The sequence below is a fragment of the Lepisma saccharinum genome, chromosome 9, assembly GCF_977018435.1.
Source record: "Lepisma saccharinum chromosome 9, izLepSacc3.1, whole genome shotgun sequence".
NCBI classification, from domain to species: Eukaryota; Metazoa; Arthropoda; class Insecta; order Zygentoma; family Lepismatidae; genus Lepisma; species Lepisma saccharinum.
The window spans coordinates 75713001-75729309 of record NC_139237.1 but is presented as its reverse complement, the minus strand read 5'-3'; the positions used below and the strand labels follow the sequence as shown (position 1 = coordinate 75729309).

At 40.7% G+C, this 16309-nt stretch overlaps 1 protein-coding gene and 3 non-coding genes across 4 annotated transcripts in view; 2 read left to right on the top strand and 2 right to left on the bottom strand.

Annotated features, from left to right (window-relative positions):
• The window catches only part of LOC145992152 (TLC domain-containing protein 2-like), a 106730-nt gene that overhangs the window by 42575 nt on the left and 47846 nt on the right, over positions 1-16309 (top strand). The window lies entirely within an intron of this gene.
• TRNAP-AGG (transfer RNA proline (anticodon AGG)) lies at positions 9647-9718 on the bottom strand. Its single transcript has one exon. It is a non-coding gene; the product is annotated as a tRNA-Pro (tRNA).
• TRNAE-UUC (transfer RNA glutamic acid (anticodon UUC)) lies at positions 12791-12862 on the bottom strand. The gene has a single exon. It is a non-coding gene; the product is annotated as a tRNA-Glu (tRNA).
• TRNAP-AGG (transfer RNA proline (anticodon AGG)) lies at positions 13043-13114 on the top strand. Its single transcript has one exon. It is a non-coding gene; the product is annotated as a tRNA-Pro (tRNA).

The following is a 16309-nucleotide window of genomic DNA, read 5'->3' as shown; positions in this document are numbered from 1 at the left end:
TGAAAAGGAGCTGCCAAAGACATTGACCAGAAACTCCCATTTCTACGACGAGGTGATGGAGGTGTTCAGACTAAAGGATTGTCGGATCGAGTTATAGTATAAATGAGAATTTTCATTAAGTAATACATATGCTATTATTGTTAACATAGAGTGTGTGAATTTTGTGTTTGAAATTGAGTGTGCCCATGCATGACTTAGATTCAAATAGATTCTATTTAGTTAAAATGTTTTTAGGTTTTCTTTATCCAATATTCAGGTCAGGTTTATCTAAGGAGGCCTTACACCTTTCATAGACTTACGCTACGCCACTGCTTTGGTCACAATTAATCTAAAACTTCTTTGTATAGAAAATTAATCACAATACGAGGTGATGTATAATATCAATTATTACTTTCTGATTGGTTATAATTTCGCAGTTTACTGCTCATGTAACATTTAGAAACACAGCACTCAAACTAGAGAGAATAACACACTTTATTTAATGAAAATCTCGTAAAAGGAAACTACGAAATGAAGCAACGTGAGCGTTTGGGTTTATTATCCATGATTCTCTTGTAACACGAAAGATTGTAATGTACTTACTTTCTTATGCAAACATTCACGTAACGGACATAATGTTCATCAATCACGATGCAATCATCTCTTCTTGCATGACGGACTGAATAAATATTTAAATTGAGTAAAAGCCCAGACGCATTCTGGGAATTCTTATCCAGTTGTGCATACGTGGATGTTACCTGTTCATTGCATTGTTGTATTCTTGAATACTTTCTAAACAAGTTAGCAGAGATATATGATTTTCACTTGTTTTTATTTTTTCCTTCATTGGTATTCATGTTTCCTTCCGGTGTATTCGGAAAATGAGCTTTCACATGTATTGTATACGTTATGTGGTTATGTTATAATCTGAGCTTGAAGTGGAAAATGTTTGCTGGGTGAATGTTTGGTCAAGGCTTAGGGTTAGCTGGGGGATGCTCCGATCGTTTAATATGGTGACAATGAGACAGCTGGGGGAATGCTTTACAAAGGAATTGCTAGCTAGGGGAGATACAATCCCCCCGCACCCCTGTCTCTTCGAGCACTGTGTATAATCGGAAAGAATTAATTAACAGTTGGGAAGGTTAAGATTCTGTCTGAGGAAATGAAAATTGACACGTTCCAGAAGGATGTTACGATGCGATCAATACTATGTTTGAGACTGAATACATATATAAATGACTGTGCTTTTTCGATGATGTAGTCTAGACATCATACCCCAAACGTCCAGATTATGACGCTGCTCATTATTGTTTTGTAACGAGAAACAATTATTTGAACTAAAGCTGTGCGTACTGAACCTTCTGATCAGCAATCCCCGTTGACGTAGTGGTAAGATCTCAGTCTTGTAATCAATGGGTCCCGGGTTCGATTCCCGGTGGAGTCACGTGGTGGTTCAGATCCCACTTTAAACTGTAGGTCCATTCCATATTAGCCAATCTGTGCATAAAGTGGATTTATTTAAACTCACACAGTTCCTAAGGGGTAATAAATTCAAATTCATGGCAGGCTAAGTACTGGATATAGTAGATTGCTATAAAAGGCAAACCAATTGCCCCCAGCATTACGGCCGCATTCTGAGCACGCCAGTGTACTCTAAATTCCTAATCCTGCGAGAATTCTGATGACACAGTTTACAATAAACAAACCGTTAAACTTGCAGAGCGTTAAATTTCGTCGACATTAAAACCTCTCTGAAATAGTTTTTCTTCATGTGGCGGCTGGTTAGTCTTTCACAAGAAGCAAATGGAATGGACGTAAAAGAACCAAGCAGTTTTAAAGCGAATAAAACCAAACCTTGGCGTGTTCTCCGACTTCAAAACGAATTATCTCTTCGACAGAGTAATGCATGATAACTGTTCTGTGCTTTTACATTGAACTGTACCTGAGTAATTTGAAATGCCCTGCTGTTCTGATTTACATGTTGCCTCCGCGATCTCATCCATAACAGTAAATATTCCTCATAAATGGAATTTCATACAAGTTGACGGAAATGTTTGCCAAGAGTTCAAACTTGTCGATATACATATAAACCACGTTGACTGATTAAATCTATTGTATTTAAACTGACATCTTGTTATGTACTGTAATTGCCCGCTTTAGACGAAAGCATTTTCCTTAACATTTTTCTTAGCATTTGTGCCATGACCAAAATGCTACCGTGTAAAGTGAAAAATGTTATGGCATTTCAGATACCATGGCATTTCTCAAGGATAGGCTCGGTCCGTAGCATTTTTCGTAGCGTAACCAATCAGAAGCAACCTCTAGATCACGAGCGCAGTTGTAATGGCGGCCGCGTGAGATGTAAACAACGTATCACTTCACATTTTTAAAAGCCGATAACTATTCAACCGAGAGGAATAACGTTTTCTATAAAACTGTATTAGGTACAAATCAATGGCGCTGTTTAAATACATACTTTATAACGTATAGTACACGGTTTAGTTGTAAAACCGTGCACTAACCATAGATGGTGTAACTCGGTGTGCCTTTCTTTCTGTATCTATATATTATACAGGGTGTACACAAAATAATATCGGAGTTATAAATTTGTGTAATTTCTCTTATCTATGGCATACAATAATAAGCCATACATGAGATGGAAGACTAAGTCTACAAGTTGATACAACACCTACTATACGCACTCCACATACACACACTGCAACTTTTCGTTACACAGCACAAATCCGACGGTAGTTAGACATTCTGGTCAGCGTCTCCGGCGTAATGGATGCAACACACTGTACATTCTAGCGTCTAAAATCCTGAATTAGAATCCTTCCAAATTCACGTGTGATTTCCCATTGAACTGTAACGACTGAATTCCATTTCGTAAACTGCTAAACACAAATACATTTCTGCTGAGGAGTCGCCATCTTGAACACTGGCGCTGTCACGCGGCGGGGTGAGGAAACAGCTTTTCAATATTGGCAGACAAAATTTTCACAGTTGCTCTTTTGTTACATTTAAGGTACAAATGCGTACGTTGGCTTGCATAGCCACAATAGCTACTTATAACTCCGATATTATTTAGTGTACATCCTGTACATTGGAATCGCAAAAGCTAACCGGAATGTTACATGAAATTCTTCCGTTTAGATTACGATCTGATTTAAGATGTTAGGAAGCATTTACATAGCATTTATGCTAGCAAACATGTTAAAGGGAATTCTTCCGTCAAAAGCGTCCTGTGAAGCTGTTTAGGTAGCTAGAATTACAGATCGAAGTGTGTGTCATACGTCACCTCGGGCAGTTTTGCCCCCATCGCACTTTCTCAGAAATACCGAGAACGTTAACGATTATAAGCTTCATGTTCCACAAGCTTAAAAATATAACATCCATCGTCAACACTGCTGTCATTCTGTTTATTGTTTAATACAGATATATTATTTGTAAGACGCGAATCCTGGAACTAATGTGAAATGACTTAACGCTCTCGGCTATCGAGTCGGTTACTGTGAATATTATTAAAATTAGACACACACACACACACATGGATACATATTTCAGTTGTTGTTTTAAGTCCACTTTATTCACAGACAGGCTAATCGGAACTGGATCTATAATTTAAAGTGGGATCCGAACCACTATGAAATGTGCCTGCACTAGTACACCCGGGACTCCTTGACGACGTTAGCGCTCATATAAATTCGAATAACTCAATAAAATTCTGTGGCTTGTATATACATAATTTGCCTGGATTTAGGCCTATTTGAATATTCAGTTCCAATTAAAATATTTCGAGGCTATGTCGACTGGAGCAGTGTTTCTTTTTCCTCTATGTATTACGAAGACCAGTAGTAAACCATCATGCTGGCCGTGTGGAGTAGGAATAAGGCAAGTCTCGCGTTGAAAACGCTATCTTTTATGCACGTAGTGGAATTGAAAGCAAGAGGCTAGCGACTTCATTTCCTGCGATGAGGCATTTCCGGTACTTTCGGGATCCACCTGATGCGTTTCCTCTGTACCTGCAGGTAAAAAAACTCGGAACCAGGGAGTGACGCGGACGACAGTTGCTCACCCTTAAAGAAACAACTTGGAAATGTAATTAAGTCTGGCCTTGCAGAATTCTAAGGCAATTTTCAGTTCTGTCATCTACTAGCAGCCACTGGCTGCTAATTTTTAATGTTTTATCGTAGGGCAGAATAATATATTATGTTATCGTCAACATTATAACAATTATTACTACTAATACTTCTGCTAGTTGCTTGAATAAATAGCGGCATGTATGTAACAAAAAGCAGAAAACTCTGGGATGCATTTTTGAACCTCTTTACAATGGTATGTTAATATTATAAAATCTTTGACCACATGAATGAATAATATGTCATACATTGACTGCTAAATGTCTGGTAAAAACATGCACATGAGTAGCTGTAGCCAGTGGCGTAACAAAATCGTCAAGGGCCCGCTCACAAGAAACAAAACACACGTACAGTCAGCAATAATATTTTCTTTCTTGAAATGTAAGCAATTACTTTGAATCGCTGGTTGGGCTACATTAACATTATTATTCAAGTTGAACCTGTGCCTATGAATATTTATCATAGATTACAATGTATATACCTTTGACACTTGTGTATTCAAAAGAAGGAAAAAAACAACTACGCACGCTCTTCTTTACAGAAAGCGGGCTCCCCGTCGAGTTTTCTGTGCTGTGCAAATAACGCTAAATAGCGTTAAGTAATAGTAAGTAATATTACTTCACTAACGTCAATAGATGTTGCCATGCTGTGCATAAGGTGGACTTAAAACAAACTAAGGAAAAAAGCAGGATAAAAAGAACTGAGGATCGAATTCGGCACCATGTGTTTCAGATCTCTTCGAAACATCAGCTTTTCGTAATCGGTTAACGGCGGCATTGCACCTGCTATTTCGGTTCAAATTTAAAACTCTACGCGGAGCATTGTAAACATATGGGGGCAGAACAGGTTGACTTCCTCGAATTCTTATCCGTTACCTGTAACATTCCCTGCTCCACTCCCTTTGAAAGAAAGTCCTTGAAGAGCGGAAGGGAACTATTTTCAGGAGAGGGTCGCAGGTGCTGCTGAACAATTTAAAATTTAAAAAGCTTCTGCTTAAAGTGATCAGCAGTGATGTGCCCACAGAATGTACGTTACATAACTTCTTGATTACACGAAATTTACGTGAAGATTACATAGACTCATACAGGGGAGGAGGATTAACCGCGAAATGGAATAAGCGAAGAAGAGCACAACCGCGAAATATAACACAGGATTAAACGCGAAAGGAGCAAGAGGGAAACGGAACAAGCGCGAACAGAATAAACGCGAAAGGTTTAAGGCCGAAACGGAATAAGCGCAAAAGGAACAACCGCGAAACGGATTAACCGCGAAACCAAAATTGAACACCGGAATAAGCGCGAAAGGAACAACAGCGAAACGGATTAAGCGCGAAATGACCAACCGCGAATATTTTTCATTATAATGAACCAAAAATGTTCAAGCAATCCTGTTCCAGATTTTAAATTAATAAAACAAAGTTAACACAAATACATCAATCGGCACTTGATTTAGTAGACACTTGAATAAATACAGCAGAAATCAAATCCTGGTCTTTGGTAGTTATTAACTATAGAGGCTCTTATATAGAAGGAGACTACAATATAAGTCGATTTATTATTTTAGTTTTATTATTTGTTGGGTCTATGATGTTTTTTAATTATTTCTCCTAATATTATTAGAATTATTTTGGGGTGAGATGGTTTAGGGTTGGTTTCATATTGTTTAGTAATTTATTAACAGAATGTTCGTTCTTATTGTGCGGGGATATTAACTGCCCTGTCTAATCGAGTTGGGGATGTATTTAGCTTACTATCTATTGCTTGAATATTAAATTATGGTAGCTGAAACTATATCTGTTATTTATGGTTTCTGCGTTGGTTCATTCTTCTACTTTGGTTACTGCTGGAGTTTATTTGTTGATTTGTTTTGGAGATATAGTAATATTTACAATCTTTGGCAGGGTGTTACTACTATTATCTGGGCTAACAATATTTATAGCTGGGGTTGGCGCTAACTTTGAGTATGATTTAAGGAATATTATTGCTTTTTCTACACTAAGGCAACTCGGCTAATAATGTTAACATTGTCTATGGGATTAAAGGAGTTAACATTGTTTCACTTATTAACACATGGCATATTTAAATCTTTGTTATTTTTATGTGCTGGGGTGGTAATTCATGTCATAGGGGATGTTCAAGATATTCGTTGTATGGGTGGCCTTATTAATAAGATACTAATAATTATCTCCTGTAGGGCCTCGCGATGGGGCAGTGGTAGCGTCGTCGCCTTGTCAAGGGGTCCCGGGTTCGATTCCCGGTGGAGGCATATAGCACAGTGGTTCGGATCCCACTTTAAACCGTAGGTCCAGTCCCAATTAGCCTTACTGTGCATAAAGTGGACTTGAAACACCAACTCAAACTATCTCCTGTATGATAATTTCTAGCCTTGCTTTATGTGGCATACCATTTTTAGCTGGATTTTATTCTAAGGATTTAATTTTGGAGATGTTAAGTATATCTTTTTTTAAAATTTGGTTGCATTTATTTTATTATGAATTTCTACTGGTATGACTATATCTTACAGTTTTCCGCTAAATCATTATTTAGTTGGTAAGTTTTATAGAGGTATATCATTTCAATTTTTTTCTGATGAAGGAGGTTGAGGTATATTTCAGGGTATATTAGGTTTATTATTTTTATCTATTATGGAAGGTTCCATCTTAACATGATTAATTTTTCCGTCCGTTTTTGTTGTTGTTATTCCATTTAACTTGAAGCTAGGGGCAGTTATTTGTATTTTATTTGGGGGGGGGGGTGAACTGGGTATAATATTACATCTTTCTTGTTTGAAAATTATCCTTTTTTGACTATAAAATAATATACTATGTGTTAGCTGGGGTATGGTTCCTTCCTTATTTATCTTCAGGGGGCCTAATTAATAGTTAATTTGCTATAGGTGGGGGCTATATTAAGTCTATTGATTATGGATGTAGTGAATTGGTTGGTGGACAAGGAATATATAAATGTATAAGGAGTGGTTCTCTGAATATTCAACTAATATATTCTAATTATTTTAATATTTATTTTATATTTTCATTTTTAATAGTAATTTTATTTATAATTTATGTGTGTTTATATAGCTTATAAATAAAGCATGACACTGAAGTCATTAAAGCTTTGTAAGCATTTCTTGAGTTTATTTAAAACCCAACTTTATCATGAAACCATAACCCCATAGCTCTACAGCACCTTGGCGGGCCTTGGCTTACCTACCGACTGCTGGTCTCCCTCCCACACTGTTCCTCCGTCACCTGTTGTAGCGTGGAGATCTTAGACCAGTATTGGGGTGACGGGTGGTCAGCCCGTCGAACCCCCAGCCGTTGTAGGTCTTCTCGACCGGGTTACCGCTCACTCATTCGGAGCTTCCCAATTTCCTCACGATGGTGGGGAAAATATACGTAGGCCGAATTTATTAATAATAAATTCCGACCAGGGCCAGATTCGAACCTACGCCGTCCCGCAGCGAACGATCTCAAGACGAGTGAACGCCTTAACCCTAACCCGCTCGGCTACGGAGGAGGACGTAAAGAAATAGTGGAAGGAGCATTAATGGAATCTCACCACTAAAGATAGAAGTTAGCTACCTGCCCTTGATATTATACTCCCTTAACCGAGGAACTAACCTAATTGTATTATTAACATTAATATGCCGCCTTCCTTTGGCTTCAGTTAAGCAAGTAAGGGTAATATATAATACCAATTTATTCAGGTCGAAGCTGATTGCATTATTGCTACTACGAAAACAAGAGTGAGAGAGAGCCCGAGCACATATTTGTAATTTAATCATTGTATATTCCATACTTGAAAGAAAAAAAGAAAGATAGCATAACATTATTGTCTGCACATAACACGTTCCCATTTCATAAATAATAAAACTACATCCCATATTATACATACATATTGTACAACGTGTAAAATGTTGTGTAAATACAGAGAACATAAGTACTGCAGAAAATTTTACCTTGAGTTCTTTAGAGGATTTACAAAAAAATCTATGAGAAACCAATCCCCTATCTGTCCTATAGTAGATAGACTGGGGGATCTGAAAGCACGGGCTTTCAACCATTGCAGCGGGGAGAGGGGACAAGGGAGGTAGAGGTAGAAATCTTCCTTTTCTTTAGCGCGGCCGTTTCTACCTGGAAACTGGTCAAGCGGAAGAAGAGCGCCAGCTTTGCCCACGGAGAACACCGATGGACGAGAAGAGCGTGGAAAAAAAAGGTGTTGCATATGAGCTGTGGTGGCTTTAACAAGACAATAAATATTGTGATTTGAATATAATTCGAGATGTGAGATTGATTGATCTATCTCTGCTAGACTAGCTACTCCTCAGTGCACGTCACTGTTATTAACTATTACTCCAGCATTACTCATGGTAGTGAGTAGCCACCCTGATATTGTGCAGCAACTTATACATACGTAATTCATTTTTCATATCAACAAGTAACATTTTCTAACAGCACAACTGCAGTATTATAATAATTTGTAGCTAATTTTGAAAATGATATAAAGAAATTAATATTTGTTTAGAAAATTAATATTTGGTTATTTCGGTTCTTGTGAAATTTTGTTTTTAACCATTGTATCTAATCAGTATTTTTCAGAAATTTTGTACCAAATTATATCTTTTGGTAACCTATTTCAGGATTTTCGGAACCTAATTTAAGGTTTTTAGAACCTATTTTCGGATTTTTAGAGCCTATTTTAGAAACCTAAAAGCACACTTTTTAGAACCTAAAAATCGGAGGTCTAGTAATAACATAGGTTTTTGACCATGTTGAAGATTGACCATGGGAACATCGACATGGTGATTGAATCTTTGCGTTAATTATGTTCTTCAATTTGGAAAACCTTATATTTAGACAACGGTATCAACAATTGTGACAATCTCTGCAAAATATTCACTTTCTATAAATAATAATACAAATTATGTTTGTTTTTGTTTGCTTATGTCCATTTTAGCGCTTTTGCCTTTGGTGCTAGCGGTTCCGGGTTCGATTCTTAGTGAGAGTCCCCGAAATTGAAGTCTTGACCTATAGTGATGGGGACATTTGGTACGTGGAAATAAAAAGTAGCAAGCTCCGGTCTCGAAGCCCATAAAATAGCGGCGATGGGACTCGATGCCCTGACGGCCTGACCACAGGTCACCCAATGAAAAAGCCGATCTGGCAGGCCCTGTCCCTTAGAGGACTGTTGCGCAGAGGAGTTTAGTTAGTTAAATCCACTTTAAGTTCAGACAGGGTAATTAGGAGAGAACCTGTAGTTTAAATGAGAACTGAACCACTGTGCTATTATATCTGTGTGCGCCGGGTCGAGCTTGGGACTCTCAGATTACAATGCTACTGTAATATTACGCCTTCAGAGAAGTCCAAACATCAAGTTATGGACAACAGTGGTAAAATATGTACAACAGGTTTTGTTTCCATTTACTTAAATTTCTCTGCTGAAGTAAATATTTTTAGAAATGTGCATTCTCAACAAAATATACATTTGCATTGGAATTCTCAGTGGTGTCCAAAAAAATGAACTGGGCCTGTCCGGGATTTGAACCCGGGACCTCTCGCACCCTAAGCGAGAATCATACCCCTAGACCAACAGGCCATGTTGTATGCGGATCGTGTACATTCTGAAGAAAGAAAAATAATAACCTCTTCCGTGATTATAAATAGAAGACCGACTTTCTCTAAGAGGAAGCACAGAATTGGATTATTGCTGTAGGACAATGACTGTATACTAAGGACATGCAGTGGCGTGCCCAAGGGGGATGTTATTGGGGTTATAACCCCCCCCCCCTTTCGCCCAGTATTCTTAAAAAAATAGAACGTCAAAGGTAGGTTTGATTGATTTGGTGTTTGGGACTGGACCTACAGTTTAAAGTGGGATCCGAACAACTATGTGCCTCCGCCGGTATCGAACCCGGCACCCCTTGATTACAAGGCGATGACGCTACCACTTTTTTTTTTTTTTAAAGGAATACCCCTACGCGGTGGTATCCCCCGTCATTCACACTTTTTCAACTTTTACACTTTTTAATTTTTAGCCCGACCCTGTGGCCGAGCGGTTAGCACATCTCGCTGCGACGCCAAGGGTCCCGGGTTCGAATCCTGGTCGGGCTTGGTTGTTTGTGAATGTCCATTCATCAATTTCATCCTTTCATCACTCATCCTCATCTTCGCAAATTAGCCAAGAGGCACAAAACGCGAAGTAAAATAAACTAAATCAATCAATATCAATTTTCAATTTTTACAGTATTCTCAGTTTTTCACTTTTGGACAAACACAAATACCCATTCCTTACCCGGGACTCGAACCCGGAACCCCTGGCGTTGCACGCGCTGTGCTAACCACTCTTTTTTTTTTAAAAAAAAAAGGAAATACCCCCTACACGGAGGTATCCCCCACCATTCACTCTTTTTCTCACTTTTACACTTTTTCAATTCTTACATTTTCTTTGTTTCTTATCAACTGGACGAACACAAATACCCATGCCTTACCCGGGACTCGAACCCAGAACCCCTGGCGTTGTAGCGCGCTCTGCTAACCACTTCGCCACGTAGGTCGACCACTCCGCCACGGAGGTCGACATCACTGCGCCATCGGGGAGGCCCGTCAAAGGTAGGATAATATGGCAAGTTCAGGGCTGACTACCAAGAAGAAGAAATATACATAATCCCTTCCTTTCGAAAATCCTGGGCCCGCCACTGAGGACATGTATTATTGTTGGGAGAGACAAGGACCCAGGAGGCCCGGGTTCGATTCCCGGCATGGAAAGTCCTTTTTGTATTAGAACATCTTTCTTCTTCTACTGATTTGCGTTATGCAAGAGTTGATTTTTCAAAAGCAATCCATTAGTCTACCTATCTCTCCCCGAGAGTGTGGGATACTAATGGTCTTGGGCCAAAGCGACAAAATTGCCTGTTTGTCAGAGTTAAACATTAAAGGGTGCTGAGGGACATCAGAATATGCGATAGGAGCGACGTTTATTATATTTAATAGTAACCCTATAGCGCTACAGCCCAATATTGGGCCAAGGCTTACCTACCGACTGCTGGCCTCCCTCCAACGCAGGCCACCAAGGGGGCGTGGAGATCTGCAGCCAGACTAGGGGACGGGTGGTCGGCCGTTGTAGGACTTCGCGACCGGATTATTCTCACTCACTCGGAGCTCCCCCATTTCCTCACGATGGGTGGGTTGCCACCGGCCCTATACACAGGCCGAAAATTCCCGCAAGGCACCCGCAAGGTGCCTTAAACCGCACGGCCACTGAGGAGGACATTGTATTTAATACCAAAACTTAATATGTTCAATATCTAACTATTATTTTACCTATCAAAGTGGCAAGTTTTTATCACATCCAGTAACACCACATTGACGTTGCAGTGAATTTACATTGCTTCAATAAAAATATTTTTACTTCATGATTTGATTCTATAATTAAATGAATAGTGCACATAAACTATTCTTGATTTAAATATTTGAACACTATTTTTGGCATCTAGTGAGCGGGTTAAGGCGTTCACTTGTCTTGAGATCGTTCGCTGCGGGACGGCGTAGGTTCGAATCCGGCTCTGGTCGGAATTTATTCGGCCTACGTATAGGTCCGGTGGCAACCCACCTTCGTGAGGAAATTGGGAAGCTCCGAGTGAGTGAGCGTAACCCGGTCGAGAAGACCTACAACAACGGCTGGGGGTTCGTCGGGCTGATCACCCGTCACCCCAATACTGGTCTATGACTTCCACGCTATAACAGGTGACGGAGGAACAGTGTGGGAGGGAGACCAGCAGTCGGTAGGTAAGCCAAGGCCCTTCAAGGCGCTGTAGCGCTGTGGGTTATGTTATTTTTGGCATCTAGTGAGCGGGTTAAGGCGTTCACTCGTCTTGAGATCGTTCGCTGCGGGACGGCGTAGGTTCGAATCCGGCTCTGGTCGGAATTTATTCGGCCTACGTATAGGGCCGGTGGCAACCCACCATCGTGAGGAAGTTGGGGAGCTCCGAGTGAGTGAGCGTAATCCGGTCACGGAGACCTACTATAAGGGCTGGGGATACGTCGGACTGACCCCACGACTATTCCAATACTGGTTGAAGATCTCCACGCTTAGAGGTGACGAAGGAAAGCGTGGGAGGGAGACCGGCAGTCGGTAGGTACGCCTAGACCCTTCATGGGCTGTTGCGCAACGGATTTATTTATTTTTTATTTTTTTAGAATATGAGTTCAATAATTTTGTATACTCATAACTATGTCAAAACAATCCTTGAAGTCTGGAAAATTCAGATTTGAAGCACCGGTGTGCTAGCTATAAACCTTGCACAAGCAATCATTTTTATTTGGCGCGGGATTTCGGGCCAGTGCTCGACTTGCCCCTCATTTTCATAGAATATTATTAAAATTTGATTGGTTTCGGTTAGTGGCTAAAGCATGCATTAATGTTTCATGTTTTCTTAATTTTCCAAATCGTACCCCAAAAATTTCATTCCGCTACCCCTCAGAATCCCGGCACCGCCGCTGGAATTCAAAATTGGTCAAAAACAGGCAAATTTGTAGCTTTCGCGGAAGACCATTAGTGTCCCACACTATCGGGGAGAGATAGGTAATGGATTGCCTTGGAAAAATCAACTCTTGCATAACGCAAATCAGAGGAAGGAAGATGTTCTAAAAAAATATATAAAAAAAGACTTTCCCATGCCGGGAATCGAACCCGGGCCTCCTGGGTGAAAGCCAGGTATCCTAGCCACTAGACCACATGGGAGACATACGTTGTACTTTGGCATTTGATCGTCTCTTCCGTCTCGACAATAATACATGTCTTAATTTGTCCATAGTATACAGCCATTGTCCTACAGCGATAATCCAATTCTGTGCTTCCTCTTAGGGAGGAACAGGTTATTATTTTTCTTTCTTCAGAATGTACACGATTCACGTACAACATGGCCTGTTGGTCTAGGGGTATGATTCTCGCTTAGGGTGCGAGAGGTCCCGGGTTCAAATCCCGGACAGGCCCAGTTCATTTTTTCGGACACCACTGAGAATTCCAGTGCAAATGTACTGCATATTTTGTTGAGAATACACATTTCTAAAAATATTTACTTCAGCAGAGAAATTTAAGTAAATGGAAACAAAACCTGTTGTACATATTTTACCACTGTTGTCCATAACTTGATGTTTGGACTTCTCTGAAGGCGTAATATTACAGTAGCATTGTAATCTGAGAGTCCCAAGCTCGACCCGGCGCACACAGATATAATAGCACAGTGGTTCAGTGCTCATTTAAACTACAGGTTCTCTCCTAATTACCCTGTCTGAACTTAAAGTGGATTTAACTAACTAAACTCCTCTGCGCAACAGTCCTCTAAGGGACAGGGCCTGCCAGAGCGGCTTTTTCATTGGGTGACCTGTGGTCAGGCCGTCAGGGCACCGAGTCCCATCGCCGCTGTTTTCTGGCTTTAGAGACCGGAGTTTGTTACATCTTATTTCCAATTGTCCTTACGAGACTGAATCAACGGCGAAACTCTGTGGGCTCCCGCCGCGAATCGAATCCAGAGCGCTCGTACCAAAGGCGAGAGTGATCCGTTTTGTCTATGCAGGAGCAAAGATTCGACCACCATGTCGATGCTCACAAGTTAAAGAGTGTCGAGCGGGACTGCTGAATGGCATTACTGGCACCATACCATTTTTGGACAATAGAACTCTAAGTGGTAAGCACAGCGCAGAGGTCCTGGGTTCGAATCTCGACCTGGGCAGGAGTGTTCCTTGTGAATGTCACTTCATAAATATCATCATATCATCACTTATCCTTATCTTCGCGATTAACCGAAAGTGCCAGAAAAGCAAAGTAAAAGAAACGAAATCAATCAATCAATAAATGACAGGAAATGAATTCTCGGAATTGTCCGTTAGGGGTAAGGCAGTGATTTAATCATTCACACCCGACACCCCCCCTAACACTGATCCCTAAATTTCCTGAACCCCTCCTAAAATTCTTCTGAAAGGGCTGATGGTATGGTAATTTTCATACTAAATTTACCTTTACATTCCCATGAAACCGGCCTAACACACCCCATCAGACGGCAACTTCTGGATAAGTTCTTGGGGCAAGCTTTGTTTTAAGTCCAACTTATGCTCAGATAGGCTACATTGAATGCTTAATGTGCCTCCACTGAGATCAAGTCTTAATTGATCTATATGGACATAAAGTGGACTAAAACAAACCTTTTGAAAAAAAAAAAATTGACACCATTTTCTAAATGTATATATTATAGTCTTTAATTTTCAAACTTGGTTGGTGGGTTGGTTCATTTGGTGTTTAAGTCAATTTATGCACAGTAAGGCTAATCGGGACTGAACCTACAGTTTAAAGTGGGATCCGAACCACTGTGTACCTCCAGGTATCGAACCCGGGACCCCTTGATTTCAAGTGGGCGACCCTACCACTGCGCCATCGGGGAGGCCCCATTTCGAAACTTATCGCAGAAAAAAATAATTGTGCCATTATTATTGTCATTTATAAAAAGGAATAAACACGTTGCAAAAATAGAAATATAGAATATGCGTATCTGGCTCATTCCATAATAGCCTTGCCACCTCAAGGAAACACCCGTTCAGTTTGAAGTTTTCTGCAACGTCCTTAATAATAAGTAACGTAAATTTCACTGACGATATGAAATTAACGTTGATTTTCCAATTCCATAGGGAATACCGCCATGCTACTTTGCTTTTGATTGATTGATTGACGTCCTTTATTTTACTTCGCTCTTTGTGCCACTTTTTGGCTAATTTGCGAACATGGGAATGAGTGATGATATGATATGATGAAATTGATGAATGGACACTCACAGACATCCATGCCCAGGCCGGGATTCGTAACCGGGACCCCTAGCGTCGTAGCGCGATGTGCTAACCACTCCGCCAGGGGGGGCGGCTGCTACTTTGGTGTAAAGTCTGGAAACACCTCCGCATTTTTTAACGATTCGAAGGGAGTGATTTATCCACACACCCCAACCATCCTCAAATTTCATCAACACCCCCGAATTATTTTGCAAAGGACGAATTTTGGCTCTAAATTTTCACTTACCTCCCTCCGCCCAGATGAAAAAATCTCTGGATAAAACCTTCGGGAATACCTACCTAATATCCCTCTCATTACCGGTCGGGAAAGAGACCCTAGGGATGGGGTCGTACAAGAGGAACTTTTTGACATAATTGGTCATGGCTGACATCTTTGATTTAGGTCTATTATTTGAAATTAGAGGGATAGAGGTGGGTCATGTGATACATGTTACAACACTGGTTTGTTCCGTACAAACATCCCCTAGCTCGGAATTTCTTCTTCGAGCAAGCATTATTTTTCTTACACCCCTTCACTGTCTGGGGTCTGCACAGTTCCCAGCCTTGCAAGTTCGCCTTCGCCTTGACCCGAGCCTGAGCATATGAGTACGACCCTAAACCAGGGTTTCGGAGCGGAGCGGATCAACGCTCCGGCTGTTGCCCACGCTCCGGAGCATGGAGCGAGATTCTAAGAAATGGTTCGCTCCGCTCCGGAGCGGAGCAGCGGGAATCGGAAAATTTCCCGCTCCGCTCCGGATCGGAGCAGAGGAAGTTGGAAAATTTCTCGCTCCGTTCCGGAGCGAGGAGCGAAATTTTAGGGAACGGTTCAATCCGCTGCGGAGCGAGGAGCGATATTCAAAGAACTTGTCCACTCCGCTCCGGAGTGACTCTGGAGCGCTCCGAGGTTGGATAATACGAGTGTATACAGAAAACTAACGATCAAAGGTTCCGAGTACATTAGTAATTTTGTTTGTGGAATTTGTACGGCATTTGAAAATCGCCCGATATTGTTGTTATAAAACTGATTATTACTAAAGCTAACGCCACGGAAACAGTCCAGACAAGATTACGTCACTCACGTACAGTGTTGCCAATACGCTAGGAAAAATCCTTACACAATACACCAGGGAAGGCACAATCAACCGCATACGTACACTTCGCAACATCTTATTTGACCGCCCTGAAAAATTTCAAAGTCCGGAATTCGTAAATTTGGCAGCATAGCGCTTCAGAGCCAACTAAGAGTGGCCAACATTTCATCTTCCTGAATGAAAACGCTCGTGATTTTTTTTTCATTAATTCACATTCCATAAAGTAAAGATACCCTAAAGCAGTAATAAAATATATGAGTAGACAGAAAAATATTAAGTAG